Source organism: Rattus norvegicus, chromosome 10 (assembly GCF_021556685.1).
Source record: "Rattus norvegicus strain SHRSP/BbbUtx chromosome 10, alternate assembly SHRSP_T2T, whole genome shotgun sequence".
NCBI classification, from domain to species: Eukaryota; Metazoa; Chordata; class Mammalia; order Rodentia; family Muridae; genus Rattus; species Rattus norvegicus.
Window position 1 is genome coordinate 80459579 of NC_141543.1, and position 24861 is coordinate 80484439.

Consider the following 24861-nt stretch of genomic DNA (forward strand, 5'->3'; position numbering starts at 1 on the left):
TCTGTCTGTGAAGGTTTCCACAGAGCTTTAACTGAAGAAGGATGACCCACCCCGGACATGGGCAGTACCATTCCATAGACTGGGGGACAGACCAAATAGGAAGGGGGAAATGAGGGAGCCAGTCGGGTACCAACATTCATCCCTTTGCTTTCTGACCACAAATGCAACATGGCCATCCATCTACATTTCCACCACCATGGCTTCTTCATGATAGGTATGTGTCCCTCCTTAAACTCTGAGATGGAGTAAACCCTTCTCACATAAAGTATCCCAGTCAAGAATTTAGTCATGGCAATGAAAAGAGCAATTAATACAAGGACTATGGCAGGCCTTGGTGACTGAGGCTTTTGCCAAGATTTGTATCATCCTCTTGTTCCCAGTAGTAAGAAAATGAATAGTACTATCAAGACAGTTTATTCTAGGTCAAATCCACCTTCTAATGGATTCTTTAGGGCTCAAAATATGGAAGGCCACCCACACATCTTCTGATTTTCACTGGTATCTCCATCCTGTGTAGTCTCCTTGCAAGAGTGTCAACTATTATCATTTCTCTTATGAAGAAATTCTCATACACCCCAGTAGCCTTCTAGACATGGGCTTGTTTTGATCTAGTCTTTGAATTTCATGAGGCCCTTGATACACATCCAACTGCCTGTATGATATTTTGGACCTCTCTGATCTGGCTCTCTCAAAATTCTTTTGTGAATTAACTATTGACTCATTGTCAGTATTAAGCAGGAAAACAGTCTTTCTATCCCCTACAGAGGAGACTCTGTAAACAGTAACATGGCCAATGAGGTGAATATTTGTGATAAGTCCTAGTTTTAGTGAAATTAGACTTCTGATAAATATACCCACTCAGCTCACAGAGACTACTCTGTGTGTGTGTTGAAAAAGACATAATCTGTCACTAGGGAACAATTTTTGAAATACTTGGTATTAGGGTGAGATCATCTTCAAAGACTTTCTTGGTGTGCTATGGTAAAATGCCACCCAAATAGAACCTTTGATGCTTCTCACACCTATAGATACACTTTTGACTTTGTGTTCCCTCTCAAATATAACAGCTTTACACAGGAGTATGACAAGTTTACCCACAAGCCTGAATTCCTTTTGTTTCCCCCTTGTTAAGTTACACTCGCCCATCCCCAGCTTGTTTACTTGGGACAGAAAAGAGTCTCCAATAGGTGACTATGACCAGCCACCAACCAGTGTAAGAAAGAAAGGCTTGGAGTGAGTAAAGCAGAAGCCTAAGAAAGGGCTGATCTGGGTCATTGGGAAACAAGGGAGGCTCTAGCTTCATGGTGTGCTGGAATCAACCCTGCCCCAGGCAAATACCCTCTGATCCTTGCTGGTTTGTGTCTTCTGCAGACAGGTCCCTAAGGGAACAAAGTATTTTCTTGTAGCCACAAACCACCAAATCCTGCATTCAAGGAGACTCCTCTATTCTCTCCCAGAGCACTCCTTCTTCTCAACCCTGAAGCATTTTTAACTTATGCCTCTGTTAGACCTCTGTCCACATACAGCCTCAGGGAATTTAAATGATTTACTGTTATGTCTGCTTTCTGGGTAAGACTACGGCCTCTGAATGAGCTTGCGCACTTCATCTGTGTCCTTTCACCTCCCGTGCACAGTGGTTATTTTTAGAATAAATAGTATGAACATGTGTGTGATCACAGCTGTGGGAAATCACAGAGTAAGTGTCTCAGGACTTCTTCTGTGGCCCTACCTTTTTAAGAGCAACAGGATTCTTAGCCTCAGTGAGTTGAGCAGAGCCAGAGTTCTGGCCACACATATTTGCCTGAGTGGAATTGATATGTTTTTTGATCTTTTCTTCCAAGGTTCTTTATATACATAAAATCTGGAATACATACATCTGTTTATAGACAAGTAAGTATCTGCTCAGAAGCTGGTGCACATATATGCACATTCATGTGGAGGCCAGAGGACAACCTCAGCTGTCATCATGACATCCTTTTTAACTTGCGTGGTGCTGAGTAAGTAGGCTGACGTCATTGCTTGCAAGCCTTGGGAACTGTTCTGTCTCCACTTCCCCCTAGCACTGGGATTACAAATGTGTATCAACCAGCTTGGCTTGCTTTTGGGGAGAGGGGGTGCTACATGTAGAACTCAGGTCCTCATGACTGTGGGGCAACTGCTGTGCTGACTGGTCTTTCTCCCTCCGCCTCTTCAAGGGCTCCTTGGTTGTCTGTCTCAGTCATAGCTAAGAGGCCGTCTCTGTCTTTCTATGTTATCTTAAATTCACTCACTCACTGAGCTTACTCTGTGTGTTTGGTGTATAAATATCATTAGTCATCATTCCTGAGGTGTTAGAAATCTCCACCCTAACTATGTGTCCTGTCATGGCAATACAAAATCTTCCATATATTTGTTCTACTACCTATTTGGACTTATTCATTCTCCTCCTCCTGGCAAAAACTCTGTTTCCACTCTATTGATCATATCTGAAAAATTTCCCAATACATTCTTTCTAATCCTTATACATGTATCCCGAGATCTGAGGCAGAGCCTTTCATTCTGGTATCAAAGACCACGGTCTCCTCTTCTTTCCTATCTTCTGCAGTCCACACCTATAATCCCCTTCCTTTCCGAAAAACAAGCCCCTGAGCTAGAAGCAGTGATGAAGGAGTCATTGCATCCTCAGCATCGCTCTGCATTTCTCTCCTAGGCGAGACGGTGAATGGCAGGCCATAGGATCTTTCTGGGAAGTTGCCGTTCATCCTCCATGTGGTTTCTAGGTTTTGCTTTCTTGGGTGGCTTTTAGTGGACAGTTCATACTGTTGCCCATTTCCTGAGATTGCCCAGGCATGTCCTACATGATACACTTTACAAATCTCTTGCTATTACAGAATTTTTTTCACTGTTCGCAGTACAGAGGATTAAGCCTAGGACTTCATGTGCGCTTGGCGAGCATTCGTCCACTGAGCCACATCCCTAGCCAGGGGGGTTTTTTTTTTCATTAAAATACATCCATTTCGAGAATCTTTGTGGTAGAGTTGACCTTTTTATCATGCAAATGACTCTTGTCTCTATTTCTAGCCACATATTTGCATGTTATCTCAGCTACCTGCTTCTTGTTCTACTACTTTATTATGTTCTTTTTCTATAAACTGGATTAAGGAAGAGAGTCCTTAGTTTTCCTTCCCTCCCTCCCTCTTCCTTCCTCCCTTTTCCTTCCTTCCTTCCTTCCTTCCTTCCTTCCTCTCTTCCTCTCTTCCTTCCTTCCTTCCTTCCTTCCTTCCTTCCTTCCTTCCTTCCTTCCTCAATCACCGAAGCTTAAATAAAGAACAAGCAGGACTCTTAATCAGTAACCTAGAGAGAGAGAAGCTAAAAACGGATTGTAAAAGTCCAAAAGGTCTAACCACCTTGAGTCCCCGTCCTAACCCCAAGAACTAGGAAAATGCACCAAGGGTGCAGGAAACACTTGCTCCTAAGTCTTGCTAACTCAAATATGTACATGTCTTCTCGCTCATTTTCTCTGAATATATTTTAGTGAATATATTTTTGAGCCCATCTATGTTGTTTTTAAATAGCTGGTACTAAGATATTGGAAAGCTTAGTAATAATCATGATCATCATATCTGGAGAAGTAAATTCTAATCTGACCTCTAGCATTGTGCATATTGGAGTGATTTATTCAAACTCTGAATCTGTTTTTCTGATTTGTTAAATTGGGGCAGGAAATAGCCCTCTGTTTCTCACTTTGTTTGTGAAGAATAGCAGAGAGACACCAAAGTGTGTGTGCACTCTGTGTGTGTGTGTGTGTGTGTGTGTGTGTGTGTGTGTGTGTGCATGCAGTACATAATCCTGGCCATCCACTCTATGGTTTCTGTCTCTCTCTCTCTTCCCTTAATGAAAAATAGTAGGAAAATTTACCCTTTCCATCTTATGGTTTGCAGCTTTACCCCTGGAGTCCATCAGAGCAACACAGCAGAAGACAAAACAATAAAAACAGCTTCTGTTCCAGACAAGCCATGTATTATTGAAAAGGTGCGAGAAGGATCAGTGTTTCCAGAGTGCTTTATTCCAGGGTAGAAAACAGAGAGCAGTAGAATTTAATATCTTCTCAGTTTATCATTTTGGCCAGTTGTATTGCCTTTAATTAATTACTTGGCTAGTCCTCTGTCTTCCATTCATTTCTCATACTGTGAAATTATTTTAAAACATACACATTACATCTGAATCATGACATGGAGTTGTCATTTCTGACATGATCAGGGGACTGGGAGACTTTTTTATTCTAATTTTTGTTTTTGATCCCAGTCCCCACACAGAGTTTCTGAACCCTTGGTTTCCTAGGAGGAAAAAAAAAGTCATCATGTAGCCTAGGGAGGTGACTCTTGGCTGTGCTCCTGGATGGGCTCAGGCCACAAGAAAGAACATACCATGATCTAAACTTGATGCTTTCTGCAACATTCTTCATTGTCCGGGCAGAGGGGTCATGAGGGTGGACACACAGGTAATAATGGATAATAATTATATACAAAGATAAATAACTATATCATAAGAACTATGCACTTGGAGATCTTCTAGGCTAATAATGTCTGTGAGAAACACAATATACTCGGAGCCCATGGGCACAGAGGTTCCCATCTTCGGAATCTTCCTCCACTTCAACCATGCTCAGCTCCTCTATCTGGCTACCTGGTTGCTCATTTGTATTCTTTATTGCATCCCTATCTATAAACTGACCAAGGGAAAGACATGTTCTTAGGTCCTATGAGCTGCCGTAGGAAAGCAACCAAACTTAAAAGGGGGCATGGTAGGAACTTACAGATTGCCAGTCAAAATTATAGGATATGACCTACTGTGGGATTGATGTCCACAGTAGGGGACTGAGAGTTTATTGAGGGGGATCTGGTACTCTCTTTTGGGAGTAAAGAAGGTTAGAGTAAAACTGCAGGGCAATTCCATGCACCTGGCTATGTTAGTTAGAGTGCTATGCTGACTGGCCTGCAAGGGTAATCTCCTATGTCCAACAGAATCGGTGCTGACGTGGCTTGAGAGTTAAAAGCAGAGTATAGTGCTGGGTGTGGGTGAAGGATTCGGATAGATGAAGTGGAAAAGTATAGCCAGGCTATGTAGACCAGAGAGGCTGAATTCACTGAGCATACGGAGGTAACAGGGCACACATACGCATGTGTGTGTGCACTCCCCTCTCCCCTGGTGTATACCTAGCCCAAATGGCATCACAGCTAAGGACAAATGTGCATGACAATTTCATTTTGAATCTGTCTCACTCTTTCTCTCTCTCCTTTTTTTTTATTAGAACAGAACAAAGCAAAACACAATTGGCAGGAAGTGTCAAGAGGATTTTATTGTTTTTGCTTAAACTCAGCCATGCTGAAGTTGATTTTAATTTAAATGTGGGTTTAGTTTACTTTGGGGGTCACAGCACACAATCGAGCAAGGGTAGTCAGCAATTACCTTTCACCATGTAAAGATCTAGAAGCCTGTACACACAGAGAAAAATCATTTGCTAGTTTTTCACCCGGAAGGAATTGGCCAGCCACCTCTAGGATGCACGGATTTAATGACAGGACAGAAGTGGTTGATATTTCTCTGCTTGCTTTTGTAACTCATGAAATGGAGAATTGACCCTTCCTGAGCTGGCATCTAAACAGGGAAGCTTAAAGAATTCTTTTCTGGTAGCCTTTCACTTGGAAATAGAACTACCAACATAGTAATTTAAAAGAAAACAGAACTGACATTCTCATGACCCCATATGATGTGAGTGTGTGTCCCCCATGAAATCTATGTAACCACAGGATGCTAAGTGAGCATATTACAGAGATGTCCTCATAGCCATGTTCACCACAGCACAATTCACAATAGGCAAGTTACCGAATCGGCCCAACCGTCCATCCACAGATGGATGGAAATGCCACATGTTTACGTGAAGGACTTTTACTCATCTACAAAGAAGAGTAACGATATGTAACTTTCAGGGAGATAGATGAAACTAGGAGTCACCACACTGAGTGGAAAAAGTCAGACTCAGAAATGCAAACACCACATTTTCTCTTAAAAAGCAGGAAGCAAGGAATGGAGAGAATAATGGAAGTAGAATCGTGGCCAAAGAACATGGTACCCGAGGGCGAAAATGGCATCAGGAAACTCTTCATTTCTCCAATGAACGTACACCAATAGGAGGAAAAAGGTAATTTCCATGGTGATGGTATTGGGAATAGAATGTTTCAGAGGCGATCGCACAACTAAAGGTGACACAAATGGCATTGGTGCTCTTATAAAAGGGACCCCAGAGCTCCTGTCAGTCTCTTTCAGTACAACACACACCAGGCAGAAGTCAGCAGCTAAACCCAGACAAAAGCCCTCAGACATTGCCTCTGCTGGCCTGTGCTCTCTGATTTCCCAAGTCTACAAAACAGGCAGAACTAAGTGCCTTTGTTTGTAGAGTACTATGTCACAGAACTCCAAGTGGGCAGATAGGACTTTCCCCCAAGATTTATAGATCTCCATCAGTGTATCGATTGTGTGCTTCAGAGACAACTTGTTGGTGCACACAATTGGAAAGTTACAAAGAGAATACAAGTAGTTTGCCTCTCTTCCATCTCTTCTGAACATATTTAAACAGTCACTATAGTGGTGGCCATACCATCACAAAAGAACACTGTGAGAGTGGAGACAATGGAGGACCTCACAGGTGAGCAGTGCTGAGCTGACCAGCCCTCTCCTCTTTTTGCTATGGGGTTGGTGGCAGCCTTCCCCAAGGTCCCCAGAAAATTCCAGAGATGCTTTAGTCCTATATTTTGTTTATCCAATGAGGAGACTAAATATGAGCTACAAAACAGGACCAACACAGGGACGTAGTCTGCATCGAGGGACCCATCTCTGCTTACCCTCTTCATAGCTCAGAAGGTTTGAACTACAAAGACAAAAAAAGACAAGCTATCTGTCAGAGATCACTCAGAGATCTAGGGAGAAGTCAGTGACAAACAATGGATTTTTGATTTTAAGGAATCTGTGGGCATACTATTTATTCTCTGGGAGCACCTGATTAGATTATCAAAATTAGAATATACATTATAATATACATATACAAATAAAAATTATAATGTAGATATTCCAATCATCAAAGGAACCTACATATGATCAAAGGTGCAGCACAGATTTTCCTTAATAGTAACTTTCCCAAATAACCTGTCTCTTCCAATAGTCTGGGTAGAATCACCACTGTTGTTAATTCTGGCCCCAGTCCTGGCTGAGGGATGTGACTGACCACACAGTTGAAACAGTTTTGAAATCTGGGAATGGAATACCTCTTGTAGCTGATCAATGGTTGAAGACAATTGTCACCAGTCACGATCTCAAGAGTATCTAGTGTATTTTGTAACGAGAGCTAGAAAACGTAGAGCTGAGAGACAGCTGGGTGGCTACAAACACTTGCTTGGAAGGAGTAGGGCCTGAGTTCAGATCTCCAGCACCCAGCACCCATACAAAGCCAAATGTGGCTGTGCATGTCTTACCCCTGACTCTGAGGACAGAGACGGGAAGGGTTGGAGGGCCTTGGTGAGCACCAGCTTAGCCAGAACCAGGACCAACCAAACACCCCAGAAATCTCTAGGTTTGGTGAGAGACCTTGCCTCAGGGGACTAACATACAGAGCAGTAGGAAAAGTTACTTGCAGTCTTCCTCTGGCCTCCACATGCCATACCTGTGCACACATATATGTTGATATGCCTACACTACCCGCAGGTTTATCTCCTCAGATGAAGCATCTCTGGTAGTTTCAGAGACCTTCTGGGTCACATGTTCTATACAACGTTCTTCTGAAGGTCTTGAGAATATCCCACACGGAGTAAAAGACTGCTTCAAAAAACCACACATTCTATACTTAGACATGCCAAGTTTAAACAGGGGCAGCTTGTCTCAAGATCTAAGGAAGGAAGTAAAAAGATGTCCATGTGGATGGTGAATTGGGGAATCACTAGTCTAGGCTACCCAGCCAAAGTATTCCAGTGCCACGTCTGTGTGTGTGTTTACAGGTGTGTGTGTGTGTGTGTGTGTGTGCGTGCGTGCGTGCGTGCGTGCGTGCGTGCGTGTGTGTGTGTGTGTGTGTGTGTGTGTGTGTGTATGATCCTATGTGTGAAATCCAGGGGACAGTTTTAAGATCATCCTCAGGGATGGCATTCATTTCTTTTGAGGCAGGGTCTCTCATTGGCCTAAATATCACTAATTAGGCTCGACTGTCTGGCTAGCATTCGCTTCTCCAGCACTTGGATTCTAGACTCATGGTACCACACTTGGCTTTCTATCTTGGTTCTGGGAATCAAACTCAGGTCCTTGTGCCTTAAAAACACCAAGCCATCTCCCAAGACTGCAGCCTATGAATCTTGACAGTCCCTGTACAGACTTCTTAGGTTCTCTGGCATCACGTCCGTTCAGCATTTGAAGGGCAATTCAGACATTGGTTCGCTTGCACGTCTCCTTTTGTTTCGGATACTCCATTCATTTTGATATAAATGTCCTTTGGCATTTGTGAAAATGCAGTCTTTCAAGTGGCTCATAGAATACCAAGAGGAAAAAAATAGTTTAGAACCCTGCCAAACACCCGGATCAGCCTTACACTGTTCAATCCAAGTCGACTTTGACAAACTGTTATACAGAAAAGCAGTCCTTGGAGGCAAATCCTGCTTGCCAGACTGCACATCAGGCTCCCAGAGTGCAAAACATCAGCAGCCCGAAGACTCTCCCAGTCTTCAGGTTGCATGTCCAAGAGCAAAAAGGACGTCTCAGTTCCAGGAAAGAGAACATTCCTTCAACTCATCAAAAAAACGCCCCTTGGTGGGCTGATCAAAATATCCTGCAACTCAGGGAGCTTGCAAAACCTTTCCTAGCTAACCCGGGCCCACTGAGAAGTCAATAAAGAAACAAGACGCAAATAAATTAGCATTCATCACTGCCGATCAAGTATAAATATTTATAAGGGAAAGATGCAGCCATTTTGAGTGACAGAAAGACTGGGACCCCACATAAACAGTTAAAAAAAAAAGTCAGACTTGAGACATTGCACTTTGCTTTTTTTTTTCTTTCCATTTCACATCACCATAATCACCTAATAACTATTTAAATGGACCCATTTGCTGTAACTATAAAAGAACCGTGTAAACTTGTTGTCATCTAGACACATTAGCCGTGGTGGAGTCAATGAATTTCAACAGTTACTTAATATCTCGGCCACTAGCTAGGCCACTAGCTACCTTAAAACTGCCAGCGACGGGCTGCCAGGAAGCTACCGTAACAGCCCTGCTCACCGCCTCCCGGAGCAAGACGCGAGCTTCGTTATGAATGCGAGCATTGCTGCTCTAATTAGGCCTGGGAGAAGTTTAACAACCACCCTACAGTATTGCTGCTGACAAATACAAAAATAAAGCCTTGTTCGAATTAGCAATGTGAAGTGAGAAGGGCTAGAAACATCGACTGTCTGAGAGGCCCTGAAACAGCTCTAATCTATAGCGAGGTTATTTTGGTTCATAAACTGTTAGTATGTTACCTGCAGGAGGTCTCCCCTGTAAAATGAATTATAGTAAGCTATATGTGATAATTAACCATGCATTAGCAAATATCTCGAAACAGGGACTCTCTGTTTTCTCTGTATTTTGACTAATAAAAGCATGAATTTGTTCAACAAATGATCATGGAGGTTGTAGAATTCTAGCCATATTGGAAGGGACACACCGAGCAATGCACCATTGTACTGGCCTAAGGGTTTCCTTACCCAAACAGGCTGCTTAACGGGCTGTCTACATACTGTGATGCCATTCACAGACCTAAAAACCACAGTGCTGAGAAGACAAATGCAATATACATTTAAAATAATATGAACCTTGTGCTCTTATTTACTTAAAAAAATCACGCTAGATGTGACAATTAAAAAAAAGAAAGAAAGAAAGAAAGCTGCAGATACAAGTTCGAGCTCAGAAAATAATCTTGCATTTCATTTAAAGGATTTCGAAACAGCTCCCACACGTTTTCCAACAATTAAAAAGTACACGTGATTGTAGCCTTCTTAAAAGAAAAAACAGGGCATCTTTAGAGAGTTTCAGAGATGCTCTGAGAATAGAGAACTAAATTAGAACCTTGAAAAAGACACTGCTATTTTTCTTCTGAATTATTTAATTCATTGTGCCACAAGGTACGTGAGTGAGTCCAGCATTTGGGTACTAATGACAGTGAAGGAAGTGTTTTGGGTGCTGAAACAGGTTGAGAAGAGGCGCTGGGTTGGGGGGACCTTATTTGGGGAGGTGGGTGATGGGGAAACATCTCCAAAGGTTGGGGCACCGTAGAAGTAAGGAGCCCAAGTGTTTCCACCAAGCGCCCACATGGTTCTGGTATCATGGCTAGTTTAGTAGTAACCGAAGGTAGCAATAATTCCCTAAACTCCCAGACCTTCCCCTCATCCCCCTGTAATACCAATCATGTCTGTACAGAAAGGAAGATCTCTTCTCCTCCCGCTCCCCACCCCACCCATCATCCAACCTCACAGCTAAACTATATATTTATACGTAGTCTATAAACACAGGCTCACATACACAGCACTAAAAATAGCTGAGACGGACCACTAAGGCAACTTCAGTTTTTATCCCATACCTGTGACCATGGGGCCAACAGATGTGCTTTAAATAGTCCATCCATTTCCCTCAGTCCATTGAAGTTCTCCCTTCCCAGAAGCTTCAAGACTTTCCATGTTTTCTCCTGAACAGGTTCCAGAGGGACACTCAGAGATGCTAACCAATGGGTTTTTGCAGATATATGAGACTATCAGAATACCCGGGTTAGGTTAAGTGGCATAAGACTCTTTACTACAAGAACCTTTACTGTCACCTTGGGACATATAGCCTATGTGTAAATAGTAGGTATAGCTAGCCAGCCTTGGAATGGGTATCTAGTTTTACATGGTTTTGCCAGTGATATAAAAATGGACTAAAGATAGAGAGTCTGAAGAACTTCTTGAAGGACCTCGTGGTCCAAGGACCAGTAAAGTATTATAGTGCAGAACTCCCCAATTTGCCAGTTGTGTGTTCTGAAAACAACGGCGGGGGCTTCCTCGGTTCAGCTGATGTGTGACCCTCTCGACAGTGAGCATGTCCTTTTCATTGTGAAAACTAGGTCTTGTCTGACGAGAAGACCACACAAATGTAGGCTCAAAACCTGCCCCTCCTCTATGTACAAGACGTCAGTGGTTTACCGTCCCATACCTCTTCCCATGTCTACACCGACATTTGAGATGTATGGAACAAAGGAACGGTGGAAGAACCACCAGTCATCGCTCGTCCCACGAAATGCCGTGCACTTGTAAAGACTCTATACTCACACTCTCGTGCTGTAGGTTGGGCCCAGCCTAGCTCCAGTGCCTATTTAAGAAGCAGAAAGAGCTCAGAGTAGATGCACAAATAATAGGTCAGACGACTTAAGACACTGCACAAAAGACTTACTTGTGCATTTATCCTAATTTTGAGACTCCGTTTCTAATTAGTGAAAGTTTAAAAAAAAGGGAAAAAAAGTACAGCTCCCTCATAATACGAGGGGGTTCTTTTAGCCACCCAGTTTCCATCAGGACAAGTCTTAAAGCCCAGTGCTGTTTCTGCTCTATACATTCCTCAAAATGGCACTACTAATTGGGTTTAGGAGCAAGTGTTAAGAGTGCCCCCTTGTGGTCACCAGAGGCCTTGCAGCTCATTTGGGAGAAGGCGGTGTGAAACCTCCCTTAGGCTCTTTGTGAGCAAATTAAGGCTTACTTGTGTCTCCTACTGTTGTGCCCCACCCCCACCCCCGGGTCGGTCCGTATGTGGCTTTTACATTCCTTAATAAAGTAATAGACATGAAAGAATTCTGTGGCCGATGCCAGCGGCCACAGAGAACACCAAGTCTAAACTCAGCTGAAGGTAAACATACGGGGCCATCCAAGGAATGTAGCAATAAAAAGCTGGAACCTATGACAGAACCGCCCCTCCCCCTCTATTTTTCTGGGATAGTTGTGCCGGGGTGAGGGGTGGATCTCTTCAAAGACTGCAAGCCTTCACTGTGATCTGTTGTCATCTGTCAGAGGGAGCTAGTCAAAGAATCTTTCAAGAAATATCCTTGCTCCCTACTCTGAGTATTCAACTTTCCCAAATCTCTCAAATCAAACCCAAAGACAATCATTTTTTTTCCAGACCTAATTTAATAGCAAAAACACCACTGGAGGACTGGATGTGGTATTTGACTTTTATTTGGGCCACTCTGGCCATCACCAGCACCTTCATTCTCCAAAGTGTGGCTTTGCAGGGAGCTCCTGGGCGCGCAGAACTGTCCAGAGGCACTGGCTGACATCCTCACTCCCTATGCAAGAGCAGCCCAAGGCCAGGCCAGAGATAGCGCATAAATAATGCTTCTTAGTGCAAATTTGACTCAGTGTTTCTTCTCTGTGGCTCTTTATTCTTGGGGAAGGAAAATGGGACGCTAGTCTGTTCCCAGACCACCTTCTCAGCCTTGTCTGGTCCTACCACTGTCACATCTTCAGCTGTCTGTAGGCTGTTCCACTGTGTGCCTTAGCCAATGTATGAGCATATGCCTGCTCTGCTCCCATGCAGAACGCTGATGTATACTATGGATTCAAAGCCTGACCTCATTACTGACTGGCAAATGGTATATGACCTCTGTGCCTTCCTATGTGAATCCTTGTCAAATGAAGACTGTGGAAGGGTCAGCTTACTTTATCACGCTCCCTTCACATAAAATGAACGCACGGCTTAGCTGGTATTGGACACTTGGGAAGTACCCGGGTAACTTCCAGTTGTCCCTGTACCTCATTTGCCTCCATGAGACTTCCACTGTCTCCTCTGGCTTCCTCGGTCTCCTTGCTGCTCCCCTGACTTTCCGTCTCTTTGCTCTCTGCCTGCTCAGACTGGAAATAATTCCAGTCAGTTGGGAGCTGGTAGCTATTTATCCAGGAAAACACATTGCCGGAGACACAATGATAAACCATGTACAAGAACGTGCTCTGTATAGCCAAAGAGACACGAAGGAGGTCAAGGAGACTAAACCGAACCAAACTGCCTGGTCAGAAGTAAACACAAGGAGACGTAGACACACAAGGTGTCATTGGGTCTCAGTATGAAGTTAGATGGGGTCTCAGTGTGGGATGATCCCACAAGGCTATACGGAAAACATGGTGACAGCACTGGATCCTTCAGACACCGAGGATTTAAGGACCAGAAGAGGGTGGGTGTGGGCGGCTATGTGGAGAAGTGAGGCTACCTGACAAGCATCAATTGCTCTGTTACATCTGCCATCCCAACTAGAACATGAGCTCTAGGAAGAAACCATCACTGAGCTGTTAGGCATGTGGGGAGGTCTCACTGAAGCCAGGGGAAGCAAACAGTAGGAGACAAGGTCTGGGGCAACCAAGCAAAGAGTTGGCCCTTCAGGAGTAAGAGTGGTCTGCTGAGGACTAACCATTTAGTACTAAGTGGGAGCTGATATTCTAGAACATTCCAGGAGGTAATTTAATCCATTAGTTCAATTAAAGGGGACAATTGAGTGCATATCCCTTTGACTGATGGATATTCCAGAAAAAAACACTTTTTTTTCTTTTTCTTTTCTTTCTTTCTTTTTTTTGGGGGGTCTGAGATGAAGAGTTGGCTCAGCCCTAGGTCAGGGGATAGGTAGAATCTTGGGCAAACCAGTGAGGGTGAATTTGATCCCAGACTTCAATCCCAGCAAGCCCGAGCCTCAGGGACCTGGGTGAACAGAAAGCTGAAGAAATACATCCTTGTGAGCCCACATACTTGGGCTCCTATCGTGTCCAGTGCCAAGATTCATTTCCGAAAGATCCCATACTGGGTCTCACCGTCTTGAACGCTCACACACTGTAGTGGAACACGGTGGCAGTTTCCGAGCTACACTGAACTCATGGATTCTGGGACCAAGCAAGTCACACTGAACACTCATAGCCTGCCCAGTGCGGAAACTCACGGAAGCTACGTTAAAACCAAGAGAGATAATTACGTACTTCTGAGACCAGCAGCACAGCTGGGAGCCTCTTAACCTGGCAGAAGCTCAGTCCACACTCCAGGTAGACCAAGTCGGAATTCGGATATTAACTAGACAACTTACTCCATATATTAGAGTTTACTAACCAATGGCAGCACCCCACAGTCGTTCCCACCGTTTGTAGACTCTTGGCCTGTTGAACAGCAGGCCTGAGTAATTATTAGCCTAGACTTGGAACAGAAGAGGTGAATTTAGGGTTTCCTAACGATTCAAAGTCTGTGTGGAACCCATCCTGCCAGGGAAGCTTCTGACAACTCCTTAGATTTCCAGCCACTTATTTGCACACCAGTTAGTAGGGTGCATGCAAGCGCGAAAGCGCATGCACAATGCACACACACACACACACACACACACACACACACCACATACACACACACATTCACACATCACACACACATTCACACATCACATACACACACACATTCACACATCACACACACACACACACCACATACACACACACATTCACACATCACACACACACACATTCACACATCACATACACACACACATTCACACATCACACACACACACACACACACACACACACACACACACACACACATACTGGACTACCACAAAACAAATCCCTGGGGCAGCACACTTTCTCCCTGTCTGCACAATTTCTCCTAAACCTCCTGACTCAGTCCGTCACTTTCCAGTGTACGGAGTTCATACTTTTAAACTTGCTTTCTATTTCCGTATGTTCGTATGTTGGTGGCTATTAAGTATGGTTGCCTCAGTTCTCACTGGAGAGAGGTGCATATTCTCGGCTAGGCTGAAATTCATCTGAGCTTTCGGGAAGTCTGGGAGAGGATACAGAGTACCTTCCGTACCTTCTGGCTCTGGTCCACCTCACGATTCTGCCATAACTCCACCTCTGACCTGTCCATCATCTTTAAAATTAGATCCGTCAGAATCTAATTTTGTACAGCAGCACTCCAAATCCCTTTAAGGTGCTCAATGCAGGGGCTGTGCTGCAGCTCTAGAGGTTGAGAATGGAACAGACATACACTCTGGTCCACACAGCACAAAAGCACAGAGCTAAGCCTGTGCTTAGCTACAGAACACAGCTTGTGGATTTACCACTAGCTAAAATGTCCTGGATAACATATTTAGCCACTTATGATATCATCTAGAACAGGCTAACTACTCCACCGAAGCCTCGGTTTCCCAAACATGAAGTGGGAAAAATAATGGCACAGGATTTAATGATCTTTTGCAAATAAAATGCTTAGTATGGTTCCTGGCACATAGTAAGTGCTCAATAAATGTTTGCTATTAATATTGAGCTCACCGTATACAAAGAGGTTACTCTCTACCCTCCTTTCCCCATTTCATAAGCAAACAGACAGCTCAGACTTGGAAGGGAGCTCTTGTGAGCTCCACCCTAGTGGAAGCCAAGCGCTGCCCCATAATCACCGAAAAAACAGCAGGTGCCCTCCAAACCGCACACTTGAGGAGCCAAGACCAATCCTGAGAGTCCGTTAGGCTCCGTCTGGCTTTCTATAGGGAATATGAGCACTTTTCTTTTCAGGGACTATAATTCGTGGATTAATTAGGCTATTTGATTCTCTTTCTTTTTCTTTTGCCTGCCCAGAGGACCTCATTAGCACCTCCATTAGCATTTGGACAGGAATGGATGCAGCGGCGGTCAGTTCCAAGCATCTGAAGCAGGAGGCAAAAGTAGGAGATGAACCCAGGTTTATTTTCCCCCCTTTAGGATCCTGAACTTTAATTGTAAAAAATATGGATTTATTTTTATTCTGTGTCTATGTTTACCTGAATGCACACATATGTACAACATGCACATGGTGTGCTCACAGACCAGAAGAGGGAGCCTGAACTCTTGACACTGAAGTTACAGACAGTCATAGGCCACCATGTGGGTGCTGGGAACCAAATTCCAGTTCTCCGAAAGAACAGCCATTGCTCTTAACTGCTGGGGCCTCTCTGTAGCTCCTGGGATCCTGAATGTTAGGTGTGGACAAGATTGTAGACAAGATGGGAGCAGGGTGGGTGGGTGGGTCCGCCCATTCACAGTCCCATGGTTACAAAAACACTGTTGCGTGAGGCAAATGCTTTTAGTCATTATAGGGAGTGGAAAAGCAAATGACACACAGGGACAGTAATGATGCCCATGGAAAACCTAGTTCCCTCTACGGACACAACAGCAAAAGATAAAGCAGTTCCAGGGATGGGAAGATGGCTCAGCTGGTAAAATGCTTGAGGTGTATGCGAATGAAGCCCTGAGTTTGAGTCTCGGAGCCTACAGACGAAGGCATGGGGGAAGAGTGGGATGGTACTTCCTTGTAATCCTAGGGACAGGGAGGAGAGAACGGGAGGGTCCCTGGGGCTCTCTGGCTAACTCCTCCAGCTGGAAGTTCCATGAGAAAGTAGGAGACCCCGTCTCAAAATAGGGCAGACAACAACTGAAGGTGATACCCGAGGTTGAGCTTTGGTCCCCTTGTATGAACACTCATGCATATTTGCATGAACTTATATGAACATGTACATACACTCCCCCACACACATATACAGTGCAGACCAGAGTCATGTTTTCATCCTGACCTTTGGTTTCTTCATCTATGAAATGATATCAGACTTAGAGGTCACAGACTTTTAAGGCCCGAAAGATCCACATGTCAGCATCATTTTCTGCTATCTTTAATAGTTCAAACCTTGTATTGCGATTATATTTCGTTAAAATTGATTTCTCCATAACTCGGCTATGCTGGTATTATTTTTGAATGCTGCCCAGTTCTCAGAGAGCCAGTGCTCAGAACAGCCAATTTTTGTGGTAGATTCCGTCTGTGCCAATTTGCAGGAGAAGCCAAACTCTTCAATGTCCACGCCTGCTCTTCAGCTAGTGGGTACCAGCTGGTCTGGGTCAGCCATTAAAATACTTCTGTAGCAGCATTAGCCACTACCACCCAAATCCTCTCTCCTAGACTCTCTACTCCTCTCCCACTATTCCAGCATCTTCCCAGGGATCCTGGATGACACAGTAGCCAAGGGCTAGTGCCCAGTACAGTGAAGAGACCCTCAAGGGCTCTCTACAGGCCCACCCACCACTGGTACTCTTTTGAGATACTCTTGCTAATGTTGTGCTGATTGCTAATGCACTCCAAATAGCCACCTTAAGTGGCCCCTTTGGCCCCTGGGCTGTGTGAACTAAGACGTTAGCATCTTCCTATAAGCATTTTTTTCAAAATACTCCTAAAAGCATTTCCTGCCAACCTTGAACATTCTCATCATCCAATCTCCATACAACTGTTTCCGCCTCTGGTGTTTTCTTTCCTGACATTCTCCCTGTGAATGCATTCCGTATTGTACACCACTCCCGGTAGAGTTTTAATTACACACGATACAGTAGAAGCCCTCTTACAAGGAATACTTGAGCAACCCAGCCGAAGAGGATGCCAGTCACTTGGATAATGTCATCTTTAAGAAACATCTCAGGTATAAAATTCTAAGAAAGGAAAAAGAGGCAAAAACAAGGGTCTACCTGACTCATGTCTTTGTGTGATTAATAGCTGAGAGCTCCCTGCTCTTGAGGATGGAGATCATTACTACATCGGGGACTGGTTATTTGAAGGATGGTCAACTGTAGTGAGTTTTGAAGCAGATGATTATAGGTGGTAAAACTATGAGAGAGGGGTGGGGAGTGCAGAAGCAACTTCAGGGTGGCTCCAGAGGAAATAGCACACTGAGATGAAATTTTCTTAAAGAGCAGGAGGACCTGACAGCACGGTATAGGAAGGTTGGGACATCTGGATGTTAATTGCTTGAATAATGGTAAATTGGATTTTTTTGCTTGGTATTGATAAGATTTGACAAAGGTTCTAAGAAAAATAGTCATTGAATTCTACGAGAGGATACAGAAGAGCTAAGGTTCAGGCTAGAAGTCAGGGGAATGAAAAGCAATGGATCCACAGTTCGATAATGATGACTACGTGGATGGTGTCAGAGTGAGTGGAACTGGACAGAAGTTTCAGAAATCAAGATGGAGAGAAAACTTTGAACACAGTGGTCTGGAAACAAAGAGCCTGTGGCTAGAGAAAAGATATTTGCAAAAGGGAGCTCTTAACCTTGAGTTAAAAAGTCCTGACTCTGAGGTAGAGGAGGGCTATCATTTGAAGATGGTCACAGGACAGGAAAGGACATGAACATAGCAGTGTATTCTGGAAAGTTCTCAATAAGGGTAAATTGCTATCTGATTTTTCTCTCCTTGCTTCTTTTCATTCTGGTCCTAGTTTTGGCCCAAATTCACCAGGTGGTAGCATTTCCCAGGTCTTAAGTATCAGGTTTCTGTCCGAAAGGTATATCCCAAGGTTACTGAAGATCATCAGAATAATTTTTTTAATATCAAGGTCAATATGTGAAGAGAATGCAACCAGGAAATGGACACACAAAAGCAACGGAAAAGATGTCTCATCAAAGGCAGAAGAGAGTGATGTGTAGACGCGTCCACCCTGATAGAGTCCATGCAATGCTCAATGGGTGGATGGGGAGGAGTCTCCTTTATGGACTGAGAATGGTGACCACGATTGGCAGGTGATTAAAGATACGATGGAGTTATGTGACAGGAATGATGTTGAAGGAACAAAAACATGCCAGTGATGGAAGAAACACATGCCCCAAGAATCAAGTTTTGAAGCCGGAAGTCTACGTAGTTACGTGAAGCTTAGTGGTTACAGCAGCCCCGTCAACAATGACAATAAGAGAAAGAAGGAGATCATTGGTAAAGGGTAAAATAATCCAGGGAGCTGACTCTCTGGCTTGTGGGATGAGCCTAACTTCCCACGACCACACTTCACTGACCTCATAATGCCGAAAGACAAGATAAGGAAACTAAAGGTTAAAACAGTTTAGATAATGTGATCTGTGTGTGACAGATCCAGGGCACAGTTGATGTTTTTCTCAAGTCTGTGTTGAATGCCACACTTGACGTTTGCTCAGCCCATACACTGAGTGCAAGCAAAAGCCTTGAACTATGGTTGGGTGTCAGTTATACTAGATCTTCACTGAATTCATGCCACTGCATAGAAATATGCTTTAGCTTCTTGGACTAAAGGCTGAACACACTCTGCTAGTTACCGTGCAGTTCTAGACACTTCTCCCAAACTTCCTAAAAGGAGAGATGCAGACTTCCTCACTCCATGCCATGCTTGGCTCTTGATCTGGTTATTCTCCAGTAGACTACCACACTGGTGCCTAGAAGGCTCGCAGTAACTAACTGCCAAGCCCCTTGGTCCAAAGTTCCTTCACTCTGCTTGACCCCTGGGGGATATGAAGAACTGTTGACTGTTCTCTTCTGGAGAACTGTGTGCTTTTTCTTTTGGCTTCGGGACTGACTTGGCTCCCATCTTCCTTGACTGTTACCATCCTGGTCCTCCTCCTTTATCTTGCCTGCTTGTTCCTTGGAGGCTAGTCTTGAGGTCTAGAGACATCTCTAATTGCCTTTTAAACTTCTCCCTTTGGCAGCTATGCCAATGATTCAGGCTATGTATATGACCCTGAGGTGTATGTACTGATTAGATCTCTGCTCCAAGCTCCAGAGCCAGCTGTTTAGCAAGCAGTATCTCGATCCCAAGGAGATTAACAGATCAACATAAACAAAATGGAAAACATCTAGGCCTACTCTTCCCGCTCACCCAGACCACCATGTCCCTCATCTCAGGGGACATAGCACTACTGTCTTCCGGGGGGCTGGTCTCATGCCATCTTTTGGGTTACTTTCCACGAGGACTTCATCCACAAGGCATTTCAGTTTCCTAAGTGTCTCCCTGGTCAACAATCCTGAGTTACTACTGAGAACTGAGAACAGAGCTCTTGCTCACGGTGCTGAAGTCTGGTTGTAAAACTTCATGGTGTGCCAGGCAGAGAGCAGATGAGCTCTAGGTCTCAGTGAACTAAACAGATGAATAAACGATTCAATCTACACCTCGCTACTTCAGCCCCGTTTCTCTACACAAAGCTACTGTTATTTCTCAAATGGGCTGCCAATTTCCGAAGGGCACTTGGGGGAGGGGATTAAATGCACGTGAACATATTTAAGACAAATGATGCCCAGAGCATTGTAGGTTCTAAAAAAGAAAAGGTGGTTATTGTTTTCATGAACTGGAACAAAAGTAAATGCACTAGTAGTAGTAGTAGTAGTAGTAGTATCATTAGTAGTAGTATTTTGCATTGCTGGGCCTTGCCATGTGCTGGACACCCTGTGTACCACAGAGATACATGACCAGCTCAACATCTACTTAATTTTGTGACAGGGCTATTTCCATGCAATTCAGACATTATGAAAACCAATTAAAGACTAGAACAATGTGTAGGTCAGCTGAGATCCATCCGCATCACTAGTGTGAATGTGAAGTAACATGGCTGCCTTTGAAAGATATACAAAAAGGAGTTTCAAACAATCCAGAAATTCATCTCTTACATATGTATTTAGGAGAAATGAAATCGCATAGCTTCAAAAACTTGCACTTCAGCCCTCATTGGAGGAGTGTGCCTAGTAGTCAAAAAGATACATGCTGGGCCAGATTCTGTTGCTTGGGTAGCTGTTCGATCTTTGCCAAGGTCATTTCTCTCTAGATTTTGGTTTCTTATCAACACAATTAAACTTTTGAACTTAATGGCCTTTGGACCACTTTCTGCTCTGTCATCTTCAGTGTGAAACTCGGAAGTAGTTAATTATTTCTCTTGACCCCATGTCTATCTGCTCTACTCAAATGTCAGTGCGCAGAGATTCGGCTCTCCCTGTGGCTCTGCGACCATCTCTGACTTCTATAGTAAAGGCAATAGTAATTGCTATCAGTACTCCCACTCTGTCTAATGTTCACATTAATGTCCCTGTCACTTACACCACAGGCATGATGACAGAGGGCACATTACAACAGTTCCATCAGGAAAGCCACATTATACTTCCTACTTTATGTGTGAGAACAACGTCTACATGGCATACACATGGTCCCATCCAAGTCTAGACACGTAGTCAAAACCTGCATGGCCCAGCACCATGAGTTTGTTTTCTATGGAAAATCTGACAGGGGAAGCAGAGCCTTTTCCAGGGTTTTATCTTGCCAGCTTTTAAATCTGTGACAGCATTCAAGGTTGAGTCAGAAATACAGCTTAGCTGAGTTAATTCTTGGGAGAAAGCAACATAGAATTCTCATTATACAGATGAGGCTGTGTAGATGCAAAGAGTTATTTGACTTGGTCATGGTTCCTGACGCACACACACACAAATATATATTTGTGTGTGTGCCTATATATATATATATATATATATATATATGTCTCTCTATATATATACATATATACATATATATGTGGGTGTGTGTGCACACACATGTATATGCACATATATGTGTATACATACTAATATATACTATACTAAATACTAATATACACATAAATAATGGAAACATGCACACATATTTATGCATGTGTATGCATTTTATGCAGTAGACAAAAGTGAAAGAAACCATGGTAATGTATAGAGTGGAATACTAAGTACATCTATAGCAACTGACATAGAAAACTCTTGAGGACATATTATTATGTGTATGTATGTGCATGCGTGTACATGTTTATATGGGTATGCATCTGTGTGTGTGTATGTGTGTATGTGTGCCTATGCACGTGGAGGCTGGAGGTCGATATTGCTTCTCTACTTTAGAAGGGCAACCAGGGCTCATGTTTGTCTCTTTGGTCCAGGAGGAAGGCCATCTTTGAGTTGGAGACTCCCCAGGAGTCTCCTCTGTGGAGACTTACCACATACTTTAACCAAAGAACAGACTCCAGAATCATATGCATAACTTTCCCTGTGTTGGTTTTTTTTTTTTTTTTGAAGACTTCATGTTCCAATAAACAGGGCTAGCCTGCATTGTCATAGTGACGGCTTTAAATGCCAGGTTAATTATTATGTCACCATAACTACCTTATGTCAAGAAAACTTTGCATGAATGGATTTGTTTCTTGAGGCAAAGATGATTTCATCTGGAGTTAGCGGCTTGAGAGTGTTACCACACACTTAAGTGAAAATATATAGTCCCAGCCAGCATTTGCTCCGCTTAGACTCTGGGTTTCTCCCTCAGACTTAACACTTTCTTCCTGGCCTCTCAGGGCCACGCAACCAGAGCCGCCACTGATCCCTACCTTTCAAGGGCTCTCCAGATTTAATGGAATAAACTCAATGAGGCCCGCTGCTCGCATTTTATCATCTCCCCCCCCCCTGATAACTGCAAAGGTACTCTATAATTATGTTAGCTAGTACCTAATAACTTCAAGTGTCTCTCATCAGATTTTTTTTTCTGCTTTTGGCCTACATTATACATTGTCATTTAATCCTATAAATGAAAAAACAAAACAAAACAACAAAAACACAGAGCTATGAAGGTGTCAGTTAAATCAGAGCTGTAAAAAAAATAGTTACAATGCCCATTGTTTTGTTTCTTTTCTGACTTGGTCTTACTCCAGGATACATTTGTAGCAGGAATTTTTTTTCCCCCTCAGAAAACCAGCCCTCTTTCTTTCAACGGATCTTTTTCTTTCTCCCTATGTATGAATTTTGTCTGGAATATTTACTTTTAGGTACATCAAGTCGAGTGAAAAAGCAAAATACAATCACACTGGGGTGGGCGGGGAGAGAGGCTGTGAGCGGCCACCCAGCGGCTGTGTGTGGCTCCCTGGTTCCTTGTACACTGGGTTCAGTTAACCAGGGAGAAAGTGACTACTCCTCTCAGAGGCAGAGGCAAGAATATGTGGGGATGGGAAAGAAGCCGGGGGGGGGGGGGCTGGAGATCAGCAGGCACTCCAAAAGGGAAGGAAGAAAATGGATCTCCATTTAAGGTTGAGAGGCCAGCAGTAGGCCAGCAGCTAGGAAGCAGGGTGAGTGGGCCGGATGAATGGGCCCAGGGGCTAAGCCTGACTCTCAAAGAAGATGAGTGGACTTACCCCGCTCCTCAGAATGACCAGTCAGTTCCCTGCAGGCCGGGGGGATATCCTCTCAGCTCCAGCCCAAGGCTGCTCAGCCAGTTCTGTTTAGAGTCTTCACCATGGTTCCCAAACAGGAACTGAGACTGGGCTCTTTATCTGCAAACACGGCTGCCAGGGTGGCAGGCCAGGGCGAATCACTCGGTCACCAAGAGTACAGGTGGCATACTTCTGCTAGGAGCGTCCTTAAGGGAGGTGAGGAGCCTGAGATTCTAGACTGGCAATTTCCACCCCTCTGCTTTTGGTTTCCTGGGAAATATGATGGGCCCAGTATTTTGTATGTAACCATGGGCAAAAATTCAAGGCAGATATCAGTAGACTCAGATTCTGTCTATACATTCCTTCATGCAGTTGAACTCCATTCATCATTCATTCAGCCTGCCTGTAATCATTTAGTGTGTATATGCACATGCTCTCGTGTGTGTGTGTGTGTGTGTGTGTGTGTGTGTGTGTGTGTGTTTGGTTGTATGAATGTAACTGGAGGCCAGAGGACAACTGTGATTGGCACTCCTCTGGGGTTGTCAGGCTTTCTTTTCTAGACACTGTTTCTCACTGACCTGGAACTTGCCAAGTAGGTTAAACTGGAGGGTTAGCAGTCTCTGGGGATGTGCCTATCTCTGTCTCCTGTCCCCCACCTCGTGGCTGGGCTTTCAACTGTATACTGTGTGCTAGCTAGTTTTACATGAGCTTGACACAAGCCAGAGTCACTTGGGAAGAGGGACTCCTGATTGAGCAAACGCTTCTGAAGATTCGTCTATAGGCAAGTCTGCAGTACATCTTCATTAACAGATGGGATGGGGGCAGCTCATTGACAGCAATGCTACCCCTGGGGAGACGGGTCTGGGTTCTATAAGGAAGCAGGTTGAGCAAGCCTCGAGATGCAAGCCAGTAAACTGCATTTCTCCATGGTCTATTTCAGTTCCTGCCTCCAGGTTCCTGCCCTATTTGAGTTCTCTGACTTCCCTCAGTGATGTTCCGTTAGCTGGAAGTGTAAGACAAAACGTTACTCCCCACCTCGCTGAGTTTGGTCATGGTGTTTTTATCACAGCGATAGAAACCCCAAACCCCAAGTAACCATGCTATCACAAGAGGCTGTTAAAACGTAGGCCTTTGAATTGGAAAGCAAGCACTTCGTTGACCGAGCTATCTCCTCAGTCCAATTTATATTTACCGAGTGCTATAACAGATCATGTTGAACTCGTGAAGGCCTCCAGTAGAGAAGGCAGGCACCCATGAGAAAAATCCCAAGAATCAACATGTATCACACATGGTGATGCACAACTGAAGAAAGCTCTCCACACAGTGAAAGCACTTGGCAGCAGGAGTGTGTAGAGAGAAGACGCAATCTGATAAGTCAGAAATGCTTTCTGGCAACTGAATAAAACAGAAAAATGAGAAAGCCACATTTCAGGGAGGAAGAAAGTGGCATGTGCGAAGGCTCTTGGCTGAGAAAGACAGTGGGTATGGAATGTATGGAGGGGGAAAAAATCCCAGTGGTTAGAGCCTGGAAGGAGAAGGAAGAGACAATGTGGGAGTGGATCACTAGTCACTGGCCAGCTCATTTTTTGTGTATGTTAGATAACAGGAACGAAATCGGCCAATGGCATCGTTGTTGTGTGATTTGTCTTGGGGAGAGATTTTAATTTACTCCAAGTAGAGTGTTGTCAGATTAAAGAAACGAATCACAATCCAGGTTGACCAACCAATGAGTTACAAATGCTCATTACAGAAGCCTGGATAGTGTTATATTCAGGAGCATTGGTAACACATAGGTACCTGCAGTGC

At 44.0% G+C, this 24861-nt stretch overlaps 1 protein-coding gene across 9 annotated transcripts in view; it reads right to left on the minus strand.

Moving 5' to 3' along the window:
• Nucleotides 1-23247, minus strand: part of Ankfn1 (ankyrin-repeat and fibronectin type III domain containing 1) — a 348355-nt gene extending 325108 nt beyond the window's left edge. For 3 of the 9 annotated variants that reach the window (XM_087569240.1, XM_087569242.1, XM_087569243.1), the window contains exon 1: nt 23038-23215. The gene's annotated coding sequence lies outside the window, so the exon portion shown is untranslated. 9 annotated transcript variants of the gene reach the window in all.
• Nucleotides 23248-24861: the final 1614 nt, after the last annotated feature.